Source organism: Coregonus clupeaformis, chromosome 8, assembly GCF_020615455.1.
Source record: "Coregonus clupeaformis isolate EN_2021a chromosome 8, ASM2061545v1, whole genome shotgun sequence".
In the NCBI taxonomy this organism is placed as follows: domain Eukaryota; kingdom Metazoa; phylum Chordata; class Actinopteri; order Salmoniformes; family Salmonidae; genus Coregonus; species Coregonus clupeaformis.
In genome coordinates this window covers 48414484-48431372 of record NC_059199.1, presented here as the reverse complement: position 1 = coordinate 48431372, position 16889 = coordinate 48414484, and positions in this window count along the sequence as shown.

Below are 16889 nucleotides of genomic sequence, written 5' to 3'. Positions count from 1 at the left end.
TCCCCGCAGCACCCAGTGTACCAGAAGTATGACCAATTTACCCAAAATCCCCCGTGTTGTAGTTTTAGTAAAATCCAACGTGTTGTAGTCTAGTGCCGTAAAATCAAACGTGTCATAATCTAGTGCCGTAAACTCCCACGTGTTGTAGTGTAGTGCCGTAAAATTAAACGCATGCGCAATACATTTAACGATACGATTTCACCATGGAAGGGAAATTATCAGTTCTCTCCCCAACCCAAACACACAGTTAACAGTCCTGCTGTAACTCCGTTTTCTCCTCATAGTCAAACAACATTTAACAGAGCTCACAACGCATAGAACCTGAATTCTACACACACAAACATAATTTAAGAGGCTTTATTCCATCGCAATGGCCCTCTAAGGTCACATGTTAGCATGTAGCATGCAGCATACTAGCATTTAGCATTAGCATTTAGCATTAGCATGTATCTACCATGTGGCTTGCAACATGTAACAATGTAACCTGCATTGCCCTTTTCTTTGTCTTATTCTCTACCTTTTATGATGCCGTGAGTTCAATGGATATCTACTGAGAGGTTCTCCCAACCAGATACCCCGTCGGATATAAGATGAGCAATAACCACAATCAAATATATTCCACCAACCCGAGTTCCCAGAACCCACCTAATACACATCTAACGCGCAAAAGGATTTTCGGCCCATCCTGGATGGCCCCGCTGGGGTCTTTACAAGATTGCAATGCCCTAATGTATACGTATATCTGCCTTTAATATCTGCCTTGTATATCTGCCTTTTTATATCTGCCTTTTACTACCATCGATTGCTCTAAAATTTTAGAATAATTGTGACAGACCCTTAGTCGACCGCAATAACACCACATCAGCACACAAGTAATTTTCCACGGTACATCTTTCCAATGCCCACTCATAAGCCAGCGAACCAACGCCCAAAATTTGTGAGGAATCTCACCTTATAGCTTGAGCGGTAGTCACCTCGCGACTCACGAACGGAACCAAGGGAAGATGCAGACCGATCCCGGACGAGCCCCCATTTGTCGTATCGTGTCAATGCTGGTAATTATTGCTGTCAAACAAAGAGTCCGCTTAGGCTGTACTTTGATTATAAGTTTTATTTATATCACAAGATATCAGCATAAGTTTACAGACCCTGCAGGGCTGGAGAACAGTTTCCAAAGATAATCTGTCTGTTCTAACCTCTTCTTCGCTTTTACCCAGTATATATAATCTTCCCAAGATATGGGTGGCTCCCTCTACTGTCCAATCCCCTGTCTACAACACACTTCCTGTCGGTTGTATGTGGCGTCACACTAAAACATTCCCTCTGACACTAAATAAACATCCTTTCAGTTCCACTTAAAAAACATTAACAAAGACATAATCCTAATACACTACACTAGCAAAACAGTCCTGTAGCTTAGCATCTGCTTCATCTGACCACTTTTTGATTGACCGAGTCACTGGTGCTTCCTGCTTTAGTTTTTGCATGTAAGCAGGAATCAGGAGGATAGAATTATGGTCAGATTTGCCAAATGGAGGGCGAGGGAGAGCTTTGTACGCATCTCTGTGTGTGGAGTAAAGGTGGTCTAGTGTTTTTTTCCCCTCTGGTTGCACATTTAACATGCTGGTAGAAATTAGGTAAACAGATTGAAGTTTCCCTGCATTAAAGTCCCCGGCCACTCCTTATTGAAGTATATAGGTTGAAGTGCTTTTATTTATTTCCACCATCCATTTTCCAGTGCTATAGATAACAAAGGGATTTGCCTCACTTGTACACGTAACATAAATTCTATAATTTTTCCTTCACTACAAGGGGCTGTCTTACAGTGATAAGCGCTACCAAATTCACATACACTACTGGTCAAAAGTTTTAGAACACCTACTCATTCAAGGGTTTTTCTTAATTTTTATTATTTTCTACATTGTAGAATAATAGTGAAGACATCAAAACTATGAAATAACACATATGGAATCAATTTCCCACCATAAAGCATGGAGGAGGAGGTGTTATGGTGTGGGGGTGATTTGCTGGTGACACTGTCTGTGATTTATTTATAATTCAAGGCACACTTAACCAGCATGGCTACCACAGCATTCTGCAGTGATACGCCATCCCATCTGGTTTGGGCTTAGTGGGACTATCATTTTTTTTCAACAGGACAATGACCCAACACACCTCCAGGCTGTGTAAGGGCTATTTTACCAAAAAGGAGAGTGATGGAGTGCTGCATCAGATGACCTGGTCTCCACAATCCCCCGACCTCAACCAAATTAAAATGGTTTGGGATGAGTCTGACCGCAGAGTGAAGGAAAAGCAGCCAACAAGTGCTCAGCATATGTGGGAAATCCTTCAAGACTTTTGGAAAAGCATTCCAGGTGAAGCTGGTTGAGAGAATGCCAAGAGTGTGCAAAGCTGTCATCAAGGCAAAGGGTGGCTATTTGTTTAACACTTTTTTGGTTACTACATGATTCCATGTGTGTTATTTCATAGTTTTGATGTCTTCACTATTATTCTACAATGTAGAAAATAGTTTTTAAAAAATGTAAACCCTTGAATGAGTAGGTGTTCTAAAAGTTTTGACCGGTGGTGTATCACACAAGACAATTTTTCTAATTAAATGCCATTATATATCTGAAGCCACAGAGCAAACAGCTGTTAGGTCCCCTTACAAACTATATTTCTGTTAGGGCTACCATGCATAGCTATTAAAATGCTCCTATTATTGTAAGCAAGCGTTAAAGGAAGGGAAAGAGGGAACACTGCTGGGGAGCTTTGTTTACACCTTGCCATATGATGTTACATAACTGAGGCTGTTGCCCCGGCAACACTGACTCTGACTCCACTCCAAGGCTCCCTTGCACATGAGAGAGAGAGGACATTCTGTGGTCACATGAGTGACTGATTTAATGCTGCTCATGTAAAGGACGTCACGCTGCTTGTTTAGCGAGTACCATTTCCTCCTGATTTGGCCCATACCTAGCGTGAACTCAGGACCTCTGCCTCACAAACACACGTGACGTCTTACCCAAACGTCTTAGCCAATCGCGCCACCTCAAAAGCTAGCTAATAAGGCGACTCAAGCGGGACACTTAAGGCTAAGGAGTAAGTTGCACACATCCCCATGTGCTACACTCACTGATAGATATACAACCCGTAATGAGATGGCTAGCTGTCTCTCTTTCTCTCTGGTGCCCTGAAATGTTATTTCTAAGAGGGCCTTTATAGATACCATGGGGCTGAGATGCACTCACATTAAATAGCAACATTAATTAAGAGTCCTGTGCGTCAATCTAAGTAACATAATAAACAAATCCCCATCAAAATGTGTCAGTTTAAGCTAGAGATATCCGTTTTTTTGTTAGCTTTACACATCTGCGGTGGAAGGTGGCCGAGCTACAGCGATGTTTGTCGGTCTGAGACATCCTGAAAATCTGTCTTCTCACGAAAATGTCTGTAGCATCCAAACGGTTTAATATGACACTATATGGAAAGATGAGACTCTCACAAACACGATAATATTTTCCGTTTTTCTCTACGACCCCCACAAGCCCCACGGGACTCGTCTGAAGGTAACCCATACAAATGAATGGAAGTATGGAGGTAGTTTTGTGCCAACAAAAATAAGGGGTTAAATATGTGTCCAAAATAAAAAATATCTCCTAGATATAGGACAGACATTTCAAAACCTTATTCCTTATGATTACATTTCCCCTAACCCGGATGACGCTGGGCCAATTATGCACCGCATCATGGGTCTCCCGGTCTGTACCCGGTTCTGTAGTGACGCCTCAAGCACTGCGATGCAGTGCCTTAGACCGCTGCGCCACTCGGGAGGCCCTCTTAACTTAGTAGAACCCCCCACACCACAACGGCTTAGACTTTTAGAGGTTTTTAAAGGGGATCTGAGGGAGGGGATTGATGATGAAGGAATTATTAATGCATTTATCATCATGAGGGGATCTCATGTTGCGTCTGTATAGTAGGAATAGTACAATATATTAAAATATTTTTTTTATGCCATTTTATCGTATAAATCTGAAGCAGCCTTGGTCCTTTACAATTTTATTTACCTCAAAGTACCAAAGGTCAAACATATTGTTGCACAAAAAAGCAAACCCCTAGGTAGCCTAACCTTTGAGAGAAATGTAAGGAGGCTACTTCCTGTTCAAGTCACATACAAACACGCAATATCACTGGTAACAATGTGAGTCAATTCTCATTACTTTATGTGTGTAATCCCCTCTAGAAGATGGACTCAAGGTCACAGGCACTCTGGTCCTCCTGAGCCGTACAATAACAGCACCCGGCTTCCCCACAGAAGAAGCTGTCTCTTTGTATTCCAAGGAACATCATTGAGTGCGCTCTCAGCTCTCAACACTGCCACTCCCTTCTCCATTCATATAGCCTACCATGTAACTTTAGTCCTTACCATCAGCCTCTCTGAAATAAGTAGAAGCTTCCCTGTTTTCAATCGGCAAGGCTGAGCCTTCTTTGCCTGCTTTGCCTTTTAGCAATCAATGAAAAACTCAATGAAGTGCCATTTTTCTCTTGACATTTTTGCTGATCTGTGCTTCTCAACTATTCACTTAGAGAGTATTGATGGCTGTGCTCTCTACAATATCCTTGATAGATTTGAGCTTGAAACATTGCAGCTCTTCGCACATCCATAAAAGCAATTTGGGAGGATGAAAACCCTCTAACGTTAAGAGGTCTGTATTAGAGATAAACCCAGTGATTTTTTTATATGGTCATTGGACCTCTAAGGCTTCTGCTTGAGCAGGAATGTCAGTTTCAGCCACATAGAGAGAACTGTTACGATGTGTTCTTGCCCTGGATTGGCCATACTGGATTGTATGAGTTCCAAGTCACATATTGGTGTGCATGCGTGCGTGCATATGGTTTTACAAACCCACCAAAAAGGACATTGCAAGAGCACTTTGCGCAGAGGAAGCCAATGACTATGATTCCCATGGTCTTTAAGGGGCATCCGGACAAGCATAAATCAAAGTAACTACTCCACCCAGAGGCACCAAGCTACACCGATGCAGAGATTCTTATCGAGAGAATGGAGGGGAGGATTAAGAGTGTGCACATGAAGACTTGACATGAGGCTGGTGGAACAGCTAGATGGAACATACAGTATCCCCATGTGATTCATCATGGATCTGTAGGTTCCACTGCACGTGCAGTGAATACATAATGACACATATGAGAGGACATTGGCCTGGTTACATAAAACAACTTAAGTGTTTCCCTTAAGGGTTTACCTTAAGAAAACCCCTCAAACATTTCCTTAGGTAAGGACATAATGTAGTCCTTTCCTGCAGTCAAATGACCTAGTGGCCTTATGGGTGGAATGTTATTAATATTTGTCTTAATTTCATAATTAATAAACATTATTTCAAAAGCCCGCCAAAAATCAGGTGTTTCTATGTCAAAGGTCTTCTGTGAGGTATATAAAGTGTTAAATTGAATACATTTTAACTCTATATCTGACATGGTAGAGGTGTCTTTTTTTTAAAAGCCATTAACCATGTGTGTGAGGTGTATACTTTTGTTTCAAAGTAGATTTGTTTAAGACTACCAAGAAACACTCTGTGTGACCCTGATTTAGCCCACTGCAGCAAAAGGTTTAAGGTTTTAGGGTAGTTTGAAGGCATGTATGACAGAAAGAGTCTCTGGTTACCATGGAGACAACCTGATTCACTGACAGAATGTCTTATCAAAGAGATCTCATTTATTTTGGGAGATCGCAAAAAATAAATTCTACATTCAAGTCATTAGAAACAAATTGAATCAGAAGATAATAAAACACTTTTATTTTAGTTACTTTTTCTCAACTTGTTTCTATTAGTTTCTAGCACATCAAACTAACTTACAGAGTAGCTAGGTATATATGGAAGTGTTTTACCATGGATCATTTAGCTATTTGATTTGGAATTTTACGACGCCATTAGGTATCAAAGAAATGTCCGAAAATATCATTTGATAAAATATTGAATTTGGTCTTTACTACTATAGCCCATAGAAACGCATTGAATAACACAAAAAATAGAGAAATTGCTACAGTCAGAAGTTGGCAAATGTCACGCCCTGACTCAAGGGACTTGTATTTGTTGAGTCAGGGTGTGTATTTTTTGTGTTGGGTTTGTCTGTTAGATTCTAGTATGTCTAGATCTATGTTGGCCTGTGTGGTTCCCAATCAGAGGCAGCTGTCGCTCGTTGTCTCTGATTGGGGACCATACTTAGGCAGCCTTTTGGCACGTGTTAGTTGTGGGATCTTGTTCCGTGTGAGGTATGTTATTTGTCTACCTTGGACGTCACGTTTCGTTTTTTTTTGTCGTGTGTTTAGTCGTGAAATAAATATGAATGCATATCAGCTGCTCCACTCCGGAGCCAGAGCAATCCGCTCCACCAGGGTCCAGTCCAGCTCCGGTCAGCGGCTCCACTCCGGAGCCAGAGCAGTCCGCTCCACCGGTGCCTGATCCAGTTCCGGTCAAGCGGCTCCACCCCGAGCCAGAGCAGTTCGATCCACCGTCGTCGGGTCCAGCTCCAGTCAGCGGTTCCAGTCCAGACCCAGACGTCAGCCCCTCTCCAGGTTCGGGGTCTCCCACACCAGGGTCCAGACAGGGCGTGGTACTTCGTGGGAGGAAGGAGAGAGGAAGCAGCGTGCCAAGGTCCAGACCAGACCAGGGGCGCAACGGGGAGATGGAGAGTAAGTGGTGGTCACACCCGGAGCCGGATCCGCCTCCGAGGCGGAATGCCCACCCGGCCCCTACCCTGTTAGGTTTATGTGGCGCGGTCGGAGTCCGCACCTTTGGGGGGGTACTGTCACGCCCTGACTCAAGGGACTTGTATTTGTTGAGTCAGGGTGTGTATTTTTTGTGTTGGGTTTGTCTGTTAGATTCTAGTATGTCTAGATCTATGTTGGCCTGTGTGGGTCCCAATCAGAGGCAGCTGTCGCTCATTGTCTCTGATTGGGGACAATACTTAGGCAACCTTTTGGCACGTGTTAGTTGTGGGATCTTGTTCCGTGTGAGGTATGTTATTTGTCTACCTTGGACGTCACGTTTCGTTTTGTTTTGTCGTGTGTTTAGTCGTGAAATAAATATGAATGCATATCACGATGCACCTTGGTCCTTCTCGTCCGTAAACGATCGTGACAGCAAATCAGCGTTACCGACTTCAAATGAGTCCCGTGACACTTGTGGGGGTCGTAGAGCAAAATTGAGAACACCATTGTGTTCATGAGAATCTCCCCCTTCCATAGTTTGTAGGATGCTACAGACGTTTTCGTGAGAAGACCGATTTTCGGGATGTGTCATGGTCTGACAAACACTGCTGTAGCTCAGCCACCTTCCACTGCAGATGCAGAAGGCTGACATAGGCAGATGCGGTGGATTGAGACGCAGCCCATGCCAAAAACCTGATATCTCTAGCTTAAACTGACAGATTTTTATGGGATTTTTTAAATTATGTTACTTAGATTGGTACACGGGTGCGTCAATAGACCCTTAAGGATTAAAGTTAAGGAAAGTTTAAGGGAAAGATAAGGGGAAAATTCACTTAAGATGTTTTATACAACCGAACCCTTTATCCTTTGTTGCTGCTAAAGAACGTGTTCCGAATTCTTATGTAATAAAGCAATTCTATTGTATCACCACGACCTTACCTTACACAGGGTGCATAGCATATGCCTTCTCAAATGGGACATTTTCTCTGGTTTTGTAGACATGAAAGTAGATTGCAACCATTGATTTCAAAAAGGCAGTGTTTGAATTTGGCATTTAATGCAAACTACCCTCATCAGTGTTGCCGCTGAAATGGAAATAACGTTATTATGACATCCGCTGAGAGAGAAGTCTAAAAATGTTCTTACACCCTAAAACTAATCCCTAGTGAGAAAATCACTCTGCCCAGCATCAGCTTTAAGCAGAGCATTTCTCGGAAAAGCTAACATTGCTGCCTGCGGTAAACCCTGATTCTGTGCTCCCTTCGACCTACGGCTGCCTGGCTGGATCCAACTCTCTACTTTCTCTCTCCACAAAACGAGCCTTGAGGAAAAATAAATCCCGTATTTAACTGTCCCCATGTGATCTGGCCAAGGGGAGAAGAATTCAAGAGAAAAGCTGAATTTTTAAGAGCACTTCATTCAAGTGGAGCCAGATTTATTAGGAAGTGCCCTACTTCTTTGGGGGATTTTTGTTCGACCCATTTAAACTAAGATTCACTGCCCCGGTCATGGTGCGAGTGGATTACTACAGTCCATTTCCCTGAAGCGGTTCAACTGAAGACCAGCCAGGCCAGCAGGGCACAACTGAGCCGATGTTATGGCAACGTTGTGGCAACAATTCAGCAATGATCCACAAGGGGATGTGGGATGAGAGAGGGAAGAGAGGGAACCTCACCCAGGGGGGAGAGGAGGGAGACTGGAAACCTGGATGCTTGGTGTGTTTCGGGACTTGGGAGAAGCCTGATATTGTGTCAACATTTCCAGTGACATTACTTGAGGGAAAAAGCTGCTTGGGTTGTTGGTAAGGCAAGTCCCTGAGGCGAGGTCTATATTAAGAAGGATAGAAGACCTGCCTAAATAGACACCGTGAGTCCTTTTAATAGAGCAGTCTGAACAGGAGAGCTGAGGAAAGCAAAAGCATCTTGTTATTCCAACCTTCACTTTTATTCCATTGCTTTTATTGAAAGTCTCAGATAACAATGCTACTGCATACACTGCACACATGGTTATGAGAAAACACTACTGCAGCTGTTTTACCCTCTTCTATGAACAAAGTGAAAATAGAAGACTGCAAAGCACATACAAACTGAAATGTCTGCAGTGGAAACAACATCTCTGGAAAAAACACAAGGAAAATCCAAGTCATCAAAAGCTCTGGCTATGCGGCCACTCCTTTTTTGAGTCATCACTGGAAAGAAAAGCCCTACCTACCCCGAGCTCTACCTAACCACCCTTCTTTCAGACACCTCTCTTTGTCTACACACTTGAAAAGTATTTCAAAAACTCAATTTGTGGGGAGATGAGGGGTGAGGTGGTGGTGGTGCCGGATGCAGGTCCCCTGGTGGATCATACATCAGATGATTTATGGGCTCCCCACAACAATTAATAATCCTCCTCATGCAGGCTGCAGTGTCACTAGCTGGTCCTCTGTGTTGCTTGGCCTGGGGCCCTGGGGAGCAAAGGAGCTGCACATGCCTGAACTGCGTCCCAAATGGCACCCTATTCCTTATTTAGTGCATTACTTTTGACCAGAGCCCTATGAGATTTCCATATAGGCCCTGGTCAAAATTAGTGCACTAAATAGGGATTAGGGTGCCATTTGGGATGCAGACCTGGTCTGCCTGCAGAGAGGAGGAGACCTGCATTTCAATGTCTTTCTGACGCCTCCACTGGACTAGCTACCACTCACTCAACTCTATTGATCACTGATTGAGCCCTCTCTCTCTCTCTCTCTCTCTCTCTCTCTCTCTCTATCCCCCTCTCTTTCTCTCTCTCTGTTCTTCTCTCTCTCTGTCCCTCTCTCTCTCTCTCTGTCCCCCCTCTCTCTCTCTCTCTCTCTCTCTCTCTCTCTCTCTCTCTCTCTCTCTCTCTCTCTCTCTCTTCTCTCTCTCAATTCAATTCAATTCAATTCAAAGGGCTTTATTGGCATGGGAAACATATGTTTACATTGCCAAAGCAAGTGAACTAGATAATAAACAAAAGTGAAATAAACAACATAAAATGAACAGTAAACATTACACTCACTAAATTTCCAAAGGAATAGAGACATTTCAGATGTCATATTATGGTTATATACAGTGTTGTAACGATGTGCAAATAGTTAAAGTACAAAAGGGAAAATAAATAAACATAAATATGGGTTGTATTTACATTTTAGTCATTTAGCAAACGCTCTTATCCAGAGCGACTTACAGTTAGTGAGTGCATACATTTTCATACTGTAGTGTTTGTTCTTCACTGGTTGCCCTTTTTTTGTGGCAACAGGTCACATCTTGCTGCTGTGATGGCACACTGTGGTATTTCACCCAATAGATATTGGAGTTTATCAAAATTGGATTTGTTTTAGAATTATTTGTGGGTCTGTGTAATCTGAGGGAAATAAAGTGCATTCGGAAAGTATTCAGACCCCTAAACTTTTTCCACATTTTGTTACGTTACAGCCTTATTCTAAAATTGATTAAATATTTTTTTCCCACATCAATCTACACGCAATACCCCATAGTGACAAAGCGAAAACAGGTTTTAGAAATTTTTGCAAATTTATAAAATAACAGAAATAAGTATTCAGACCCTTTGCTCTGAGACTCGAAATTGAGCTCAGGTGCATCCTGTTTCCATTGATCATCCTTGAGATGTTTCTACAACTTGATTGGAATCCACCTGTGGTAAATTCAATTGATTGGACATGATTTGGAATGGTACACACCTGTCTATATAACGTCCCACAGCTAACGGTGCATGTCAGAGCAGAAACCAAGCCATGAGGTCGAAGGAATTGTCCTTAGAGCTCCAAGACAGGATTGTGTTGAGGCACAGATCTGGGGAAGGGTACCAAAACATTTATGCAGCATTGAAGGTCCCCAAGAGCACAGTGGCCTCCATCATTCTTAAATGGAAGAAGTTTGGAACCACCAAGACTCTTCCTAGAGCTGGCCGCCCAGCCAAACTGAGCAATCGGGGGAGAAGGGCCTTGGTCAGGGAGGTGACCAAGAACCCGATGATCACTCTGACAGAGCTCTAGAGTTTCTCTGTGGAGATGGGAGAACCTTCCAGAAGGACAACCATCTCTGCAGGACTCCACCAATCAGGCCTTTATGGTAGAGTGGCCAGACGGAAGCCACTCCTCAGTAAAAAGGCACATGACAGCCCGCTTGGAGTTTGCCAAAAGGCACCTAAAGACTCTCAGACCATGGGAAACAAGATTCTCTGGTCTGATGAAACCAAGATTGAATTATTTGGCCTGAATGGCAAGTGTCACGTCTGAAGGAAACGTGAAGCATAGTGGTGGCAGCATCATGCTGTGGGGATGTTTTTCAGCAGCAGGGACTGGGAGACTAGTCAGGATCGAGGGAAAGATGAATGGAGCAAAGTACAGAGAGATCCTTAATAAAAACTTGCTTCAGAGCGCTCAGGACCTCAGACTGGGGCCAGCCAGAGCCCGGACTTGAACCCGATCGAACATCTCTGGAGAAACCTGAAAATAGCTGTGCAGCGACACTCCCCATCCAACCTGACAGAGCTTGAGAGGATCTGCAGAGAAGAATGGGAGAAACTCCCTAAATACAGGTGTGCCAAGCTTGTAGCGTCGTACCCAAGAAGACTCGAGGCTGTAATCACTGCCAAAGGTGCTTCAACAAAGTACTGATTAAAGGGTCTGAATACTTATGTAAATTTAAATATTTCCGTTTTTTTATGTGAAATAAATGTGCAAAAATTTATAAAAACCTGTTTTTGCTTTGTTATTATGGGGTATTGTGTGTAAATTGACGAGGGAAAAAAATACAATGTAATCAATTTTAGAATAAGGCTGTAACGTAACAAAATTTGGAAAAAGTCAAGTGGTCTGAATACTTTCCGAATGCACTGTATGTGTCCCTGTACCCAAGAAAACAAAGGTAACTGAACTAAATGACTCTCGCCCCGTAACACTCACTTCTGTCATCATGAAGTGCTTTGAGAGAGTAGTCAAGGATCATATCACCTCTACCTTACCTGCCACCCTAGACCCACTTCAATTTGCTTACTGCCCCAATAGAGCCACAGACGATGCAATTGCCATCACACTGCACACTGCCCTATCCCATCTGGACAAGAGGAATACCTATGTAAGAATGCTGTTCATTGACTATAGCTCAGCATTCAACATCATAGTACCCTCCAAATACATCATTAAGCTCGAGGCTCTGGGTCTGAACCCCGCCCTGTGCAACTGGGTACTGGACTTCCTGACGGGCAGCCCCCAGGTGATGAAGGTAGGAAACAACACCTCCACTTCACTGATCCTCTACACTGGGGCCCCACAAGGGTGCGTGCTCAGCCCCCTCCTGTACTCCCTGCTCACACATGACTCCATCTCAATCATCAAGTTTACAGACGACACAACAGTAGTAGACTTGATTACCAACAATGACGAGACAGCCTACAGGGAGGAGGTGAGGGCTCTGGGAGTGTGGTGCCAGGAAAATAACCTCTCACTCAACGTCAACAAAACAAAGGAGATGATCGTGGACCTCAGGAGAAGGTGGAAAGCTTCAAGTTCCTCGGCGTACACATCACTGAAAAACTGAAATGGTCCACCCACACAGACAGTGTGGTGAAGAAGGCGCAACAGCTTGGCACCTAAAACCCTCACAAACTTTTACAGATGCACAATTGAAAGCATCCTGTTGGGCTGTATCACCGCCTGGTACGGCAACTGCACCGCCCGCAACCGCAGGGCTCTCCAGAGGGTGGTGCGGTCTGCCCAACGCATCACCAGGGGCAAACTACCAGCCCTCCAGGACACCTACAGCACCTGATGTCACAGGAAGGCAGAACGTATCATCAAGGACAACAAGCACCCGAGCCACTGCCTGTTCACCCCGCTATCATCCAGAAGGCGAGGTCAGTACAGGTGCATCAAAGCTGGGGCCGAGAGAGTGAAAAACAGCTTCTATGTCAAGGCCATCAGACTGTTAAATAGCCTTCACTAGCACATTAGAGGCTGCTGCCTATATACATAGATTAGAAATCACTTGCCACTTTAATAAATGGAACACTAGTCACTTTAATAATGTTTACATATCTTGCATTACTCATCTCATATGTATATACTGTATTTTATACTATTCTACTGTATCTTAGTCTATGCCGCTCTGACATTGCTTGTCCATATATTGATATATTCTTAATTCCATTGCTTTACTTAGATTTGTGTGTATTGGGTATATGATGTGAAATTGTTATATATTACTTGTTAGATATTACTGCACTGTCGGAGCTAGAAACACAAGCATATTGCTACACCCACAATAACATCTGCTAAACACGTGTATGTGACCAATACAATTTGATTTGATTTGATATGGTCATACATTTGGCAGTTAAGAAGTGCAGCTCAGTTTCCACCTCATTTTGTGGGCAGTGTGCACATAGCCTGTCTTCTCTTGATAGCCAGGTCTGCCTACGCGACCTCTCTCAATAGCAAGGCTATGCTCACTGAGTCTGTACATAGTCAAAGCTTTCCTTAATTTTGGTACAGTCACAGTGGTCAGGTATTCTGCCACTGTGTACTCTCTGTTTAGGGCCAAATAGCATTCTAGCTTGCTCTGTTTTTTGGTTAATTCTTTCCAATGTGTCAAGTAATTATCTTTTTTGTTTTCACATGATTTGGTTGGGTCTAATTGTGTTGCTGTCCTTGGGCTCTGTGGGGTCTGTTTGTGTTTGTGTTTGTGAACAGAGCCCTAGGACCAGCTTGCTTAGGGGACTCTTCTCTAGGTTAATGGCTTTGTTATGGAAGGTTTGGGAATCGCTTTCTTTTAATCTCCCGAGTGGCGCAGTGGTCTAAGGCACTGCATCGCAGTGCTAGCTGTGCCACTAGAGATCCTGGTTTGAATCCAGACTTTGTCGTAGCTGGCCGCGACCTGGAGACCCATTGGATGGCGCACAATTGGCCCAGGGTAGGGGAGGGAATGACCGGCAGGGATGTAGCTCAGTTGGTAGAGCATGGCGTTTGCAACGCCAGGGTTGTGGGTTCGATTCCCATGGAGGACCAGTATAAAAAATAATGTATGCACTCACTAACTGTAAGTCGCTCTGGATAAGAGCGTCTGCTAAATGACTAAAATGTTAGGTGGTTGTAGAATTTAACAGCTTTTTTCTGGATATTGATAATTAGCGGGTATCGGCCTAATTCTGCTCTGCACGGATTATTTGGTGTTTTACATTGTACACAGGGGATATTTTAGCAGAATTCTGCATGCAGTCTCAATTTGGTGTTTGTCACATTTTGTGAATTCTTTATTGGTGAGTGGACCCCAGACCTCACAACCATAAAGGGCAATGGGTTCTATAACTGATTCAAGTATTTTTAGCCAGATCCTAATTGGTATGTGGAATTTTATGTTCCTTTTGATGACATAGAACAGTGTTTCCCAACCAGGGGTACTAGGTACTTGGCCTATCCATAGGGGTACTTAGAAGACTCATGAGACCATAGGCTTACTGGTAAAATGCACATGAGGGGGTACTTCAGGGGTACTCCGGGCAGAGCAAAATGTACTTGGTGGTACATTAACCGAAAAAGGTTGTGAACCACTGGCGTAGAAGGCCCTTCTTGCCTTGTCTCTCAGATCGTTCACAGCTTTGTGGAAGTTACCTGTGGCCGTGGTAAAGTTTTGGGTGTTCTCTAAGGCAACGGTGTCTAGATGGAATTTGTATTTGTGGTCCTGGCAACTGGACCTTTTTTGGAACACCATTATTTTTGTCTTACTGAGATTTACTGTCAGGGCCCAGGTCTGACAGAATCTGTGCAGAAGATCTAGGTGCTGCTGTAGGCCCTCCTTGGTTGGGAACAGAAGCACCAGATCATCAGAAAACAGTAGACATTTGACTTAAGATTCTAGTAGGATGAGGCCAGGTGCTGCAGACTGTTCTAGTGCCCTCGCCAATTAGTTGATATATATGTTGAAGAGGGTGGGGCTCAAGCTGCATCCCTGTCTCACCCCACGGCCTTGTGGAAAGAAATGTGTGTGTTTCTTGCCAATTTTAACCTCACACTTGTTGTTTGTGTACATGGATTTTATAATGTAATATGTTTTTCCCCCAACACTGCTTTCCATCAATTTGTATAGCAGACCCTCATGCCAAATTGAGTCAAAAGCTTTTTTGAAATCAACAAAGCATGAGAAGACGTTGCCTTTGTTTTGTTTTGTTTGTTTGTCAGTTAGGGTGTGCAGGGTGAATACGTGGTCTGTCATACGGTAATTTGGTAAAAAGCCAATTTGATATTTGCTCAGTACATTGTTTTCACTAAGGAAATGTACGAGTCTGCTGTTAATGATAATGCAGAGTATTTTCCCAAGGTTGCTGTTGACACATAGCCCACGGTAGTTATTGGGGTCAAATTTGTGGATTGGGGTGATCAGTCCTTGGTTCCAAATATTGGGGAAGATGTCTCTCTCTCTCTCTCTGTGACCGGTAATAGCACCCCTCACTGGACTGTGATTGGCTACCTGTGCCAGAAAGAGAGGGAGGGCCCTTTGTTGTGTCACTCACTGTGTGCTTGCGTGGTATGGGTGTTCTGAGGTGTTCCTCACGTTTCATTAATAGCAGTTCTAGAAAAAAAACTGCAGCTTTCACATTCTGTAGGTGTTTGGGTTTGTCATCATGAGTAATTCCAATATAGACAATTAATCATAGCAATCAGGTTAATTATTTATATTATTTCTATAGGTGAAAGACATCAATTCTGTAGACCTGGAGTGATGATGGGGTGGCAGGTAGCCTAGTGGTTAAGAGCATTGGGCGAGTAACCAAAAGGTCACTGTTTCAAATCCCCGAGCCGACTAGTTGAAAAATCAGCCAATGTACCCTTGAGCAAGGCACTTAACCTTAGTTGCGCCTGTAAGGCACACTGGATAAGAGCGTCTGCTAAATGACTTAAAGCTGCAATATGTAACTTTTTGGGCGACCCAACCAAATTCACATAGAAATATGCATTATAGATCTCTAAATTCCAAGCATCTGCCTCTAACCCTAGGAAGCTCTTTGCCACATTCTCCTCACTGCTGAATCCTCCCCCCCCCCCTCCTCCCTCTCTGTGGATGACTTCGTCAACCACTTTGAAAAGAAGGTTGACGACATCCGATCCTCGTTTGTTAAGTCTAATGACACTGCTGGTCCTGCTCACACTGCCCTACCCTATGCTTTGACTTCTTTCTCCCCTCTCTCTCCAGATAAAATCTTGCGACTTGTGACTGCAGGCCGCCCAACAACCTGCCCGCTTGACCCCATCCCCTCCTCTCTTCTCCAGACCATCTCCGGTGACCTTCTCCCCTACCTCACCTCGCTGATCAACTCATCCTTGACCGCTGGCTATGTCCCTTCCGTCTTCAAGAGAGCGAGAGTTGCACCCCTTCTCAAAAAACCAACACTCGATCCCACTGATGTCAACAACTACAGACCAGTATCCCTTCTTTCTTTTCTTTCCAAAACTATTGAGCGTGCCGTCTTTAGCCAACTCTCTTGCTATCTCTCTCAGAATGACCTTCTTGATCCAAACCAGTCAGGTTTCAGGACTGGTCATTCAACTGAGACTGCTCTTCTCTGTGTCACGGAGGCTCTCCGCACTGCTAAAGCTAACTCTCTCTCCTCTGCTCTTGTCCTTCTAGACCTGTCTGCTACCTTTGATACTGTGAACCATCAGATCCTCCTCTCCACCCTCTCCGAGCTGGGCATCTCCGGCGCGGCTCACTCCTGGATTGCGTCCTACCTGACCGGTCGCTCCTACCAAGTGGCGTGGCGAAGCTGTCTCCGCACCACGTGCTCTCACCACTGGTGTCCCCCAGGGCTCAGTTCTAGGCCCTCTCCTTTTCTCCCTATACACCAAGTCACTTGGCTCTGTCATATCCTCACATGGCCTCTCCTATCATTGCTACGCTGACGATACACAACTAATCTTCTCCTTTCCCCCTTCTGATAACCAGGTGGCGAATCGCATCTCTGCATGTCTGGTAGACATATCAGTATGGATGACGGATCACCACCTCAAGCTGAACCCTGGCAAGACGGAGCTGCTCTTCCTCCCGGGGAAGGACTGCCCGTTCCATGATCTCGCCATCACGGTTGACAACTCCGTTGTGTCCTCCTCCCAGAGTGCGAAGAGCCTTGGCGTGAC